The 3,556-nt window shown below is 57.7% G+C and overlaps 1 non-coding gene across 1 annotated transcript; it reads left to right on the top strand.

The window, feature by feature from the left end:
* The first annotated feature begins 2,773 nt into the window (after nucleotides 1–2,773).
* Nucleotides 2,774–2,845, top strand: TRNAE-CUC (transfer RNA glutamic acid (anticodon CUC)). Its single transcript has one exon. It is a non-coding gene; the product is annotated as a tRNA-Glu (tRNA).
* The last annotated feature ends 711 nt before the right edge of the window (nucleotides 2,846–3,556 follow it).

The raw sequence follows: 3,556 nt of genomic DNA on the forward strand, positions 1-3,556 counted from the left end.
CCTGTGGGAAGGCTAAATTCTTTTGTGGGGGGATGGGAGGGTGTCTATCAGGCAGGTTACCTCACTAATGCTGATCAGGCGATTCCCAATTGGTTGGTTTAAGATTCCATTTCTGGGAAAGCCAAAACTGTCCTTAAGTCTTGGTTTGGTGACTGGGGCTTAGCATAAGTGACTCCATTTTGGGCCTGTTGTCTTTTTTTTTTTTTTTTTAAACACTATCCTACGCTTGACCTTTAGGTTTTGCCGCAGGGAGGGGTGGTGCGATCATTTGGACTGGAAGAAACTCCTGTTACTAGCCTATTATCCTGGGGATTGCTCCAGTCTGCCCTGGGCCTTTCCCAAAGCAGGAAGACCATGTCACATTTGTAAATGGTGCTGCATAACAATCGCATGTGTGACAACTATATAATCCAACACAGATTTGCAACACGTCTGAACTTCAAGTTTTTTCAGGGACTTCTCACACAAAAACCTGTGCACGAATGTTCTTTTTGGATTGGACAAAAGACCTACAGAGATATTTCACCAAAGAAGATACATAGATGGCAAATAGGCAGATGAGGAAGGTTTCAACATCATTAGCCACTAGGGAAGGGCAAATTACAAGCACAAGGAGATGTCATTATATACCTATCAGAATGGCTAAAATAAATCCTGACACCCCAGATACTTACGAGGCCGTGTATATGGCTGGTGGGAGTACTAGCCTGTGCAGCTACTCTGGAAAGCTGTTTGGCAGTTTCTTTAAAAACAAAACATGCAAGTACAATGCCACTCAGCGGTTGCACTCCTGCTTATTTATTCCAGAGAATTGAAGGCTGGTATTTATACAAGAACCTGTACACAATGGTCTACAACAGTTTTATTCACAAGAGTAGAAATCTGGAAACAACCCAGATGTCTTTCAGTGGGAGGATGTTCGAAGTGTGCTAAATTCACACCACAGAATACCACTCAGCAATAAAAAGGAACCAACTATTGATACCCTCAAAAACCTGGATGAATCTCCAGAGGATGACGGTGAGTGCAAAAGCCAACGGCGACATCTCAACAGGTTACATGCTGTGTGAGTCCATTTACATCCCATTCTCGAAATTGCCAGGCTATAGACATGGAAAGCACATCAGTGGCTGCCGCATGCGGGGGAGAGGAGGAAAGTGGTTGTGGCTAGGAAAGGTCAAATTAGGGATCCCAGTGGTGATGGAAATGTTTTGTGTCTTGACTTTATCAATATCAGTATCCTGCTGGAAATGCTGCACTCAAGTTTTGCAGGATGTTACCACTGGGGGCACCTCGGTGCCTAGTCGGGATCTCGGTGTATTATTTATAACTGCATGTGAATCTACAATTGTCTAACAATTAAAACTTAGTTCAAAGAAGATGGAGGTCAGGGGCTGAAAAGTAGCCATTTCTAAAGAGTCCTTACAAGAGGTGAAGAGGGCACTCAAGAGACAGAGTATCCAGAGCACAGGGAAGAGTGGGGGGAGCGGGGCCCCAAGAACCAGCGGGACTGCTCCAGGAAGGAAGGGTTGCCAGTAGTTAGCAGCCTGAACACAACTTCAGGACCACAGTGGACCAAGGCATCTGAAGGTTGGAGGGTAATAGCGTCCTGGGATTGGGAGGCCGGCCTCAGCGGACGAGGCAAGGAAGGGAGACAGATGCTGTTCTTGCAGCGCGCTTGGAGGTGGGTGGAAGGAGAGCCTGGGCGAGAGTCAGGAGGGCAAGACGGGAGGGCTGGCTTTTGTCCTGGCCGTCTGAAGGGGGACACTGCGGCGTTCCGGAATTCGAAGAGAGGCCGACACGGGAGGGAGATGGCGGGGCAGAGGGCAACGGCGCAGACGCGGTGCTAACCAGGCCGCGAACCCAGGGAACACTGCTCCTCGGAGAAGAAGGCGGAGCCTGGGGTCTGCGCCGAGCCGGCGGGTGAGCAGGGGGAGGCGGGGCGAGGGCGGCTCCGGCGGAGTCGCGGCCCTCCCGCCGCAGCCCCGCCGCCGGGGCGCCCGGGCCGGCTGCCCTGCTGTCCCGCTTCCTTGCCCTGCGGCGCTGCGGAGCGGCGTGGGTTTGCTGAAGGACCGTGCGGGGCGGGATACCTCACGTTAACCCTTCCCCAAGCACCCGGAGGGCCCGTCCGGGCGGGGAACGGCCTGGGGAGAGCGGGACGGAGAGGACCCCCGTTGCGGGAGGAGCTCCGCGCGAGGGACGGAGGGGAGCGCGGTGTCGGCGGAGCCGAGCCCGAGCCCGGGCCGGACGAGGCGGCGTAGCGCTCGGCAGAAGGGGGGCGCCCCGCGCCTGTCGCCTGTGTACCGCCTTCCCGTGCTTCCCTCTTCGGGAAAAGGCCGCCCCGCTCCCCGGCTCTGTCTGACACAGTGTTTCCAGGACCACCTCCCGCCGAGGCCGGGGCGGACCAGGGGCCTTGCGGTCTCCGGGCTGACGCTCTCCAGCCGAGCGCTCCGAACAGCACGGACGACTTGGCCGCCCAAGTCTTTCTCTGCACCGCACAGTATTTCCTTGACAAACGCCGCTCCCAGAGGGAACCGGACATAAATTAGGAAACGGTTTTCCCCTTCGAACGGCTCGCCCGTCCCTGAGAAACAGGAAGACCGGCGCAGATCGCTGTCTGGGGCCCGCCCTGAGGGCCTCGTCCCACCTGCCGGTTCTCGGGCAGGTCCAGGCGCCCCCGCCGGGTCGCTGCGGCCGCGGTCCCAGGCGGCCATCGGTGCGCGGCGGGAGCGCTCGCAGCCTGTAGGCCTGTGCAGAGGAGGTTCCACCAGCGTCCCTGGTGGTCTAGTGGTTAGGATTCGGCGCTCTCACCGCCGCGGCCCGGGTTCGATTCCCGGTCAGGGAAAGTGTCTTTTGCTTCGCGGGCCCGGGGGAATCCTGCAAAGACGGCCTTGAATCGTGTAAGACTTAACTCTTAATTTTCACACGAAGCGTCTTGTGCTTAGAAATTCTCCAACACTGTTGATAACTCCAAGTGCAGAATGACAAGCAACGTAATTGCTCTAAAAATGTAGTCACAGAGCACTTGCCCCGGCTGGAGCGCGAGGCGGCAGTACGGAGTGCTGGGCCCTCTCGAGTCGGTTGGGTGGCCCCGTGAGCGGGGAATTCCGGAGAGAAGCGGTCACCCGCGGGGTTGTTCGCGAGGAGCAGAGCGCCTGGAGGACGCGCAGGAGGAGGGGCGGGGCGGGGCGGGAAGTCACCTGGCGGGCGCGGCGGCAGGTGCGCGCGGGGTCGCCCGGAAGCCCCCAGGCCCCCAGCCCCGCCGGGCCGCCGCCCTGCCCCGCACGCTGGTGGCGGCAGCTGCCCGAGGCGGGGTCCGGGGACGGGGAACTGCTGTGCGACACCCGGACCCTGGCACGCGCGGCCTCAGCATCCCTGAACGCGCACCCGCGAAAGCACCTTGCTACGGCGCGGACTCTGTCAGGGTTCCGGGTCTCTCTGGGCTGCCAGGCTCCCGTCTGAGCGCCGTGGCGCGAATCTTCGCTCTTTGCTTTGTCTAAATAGCAGCCACATTGTATTGCTTATTTCCTTCTCATTTCTTATAAAAGTTCCAAGC

This window comes from Callorhinus ursinus, unplaced genomic scaffold (assembly GCF_003265705.2).
Source record: "Callorhinus ursinus isolate GAN/ISIS: 27379988/994484 unplaced genomic scaffold, GSC_fseal_2.0 scaffold109, whole genome shotgun sequence".
Classification (NCBI taxonomy): domain Eukaryota; kingdom Metazoa; phylum Chordata; class Mammalia; order Carnivora; family Otariidae; genus Callorhinus; species Callorhinus ursinus.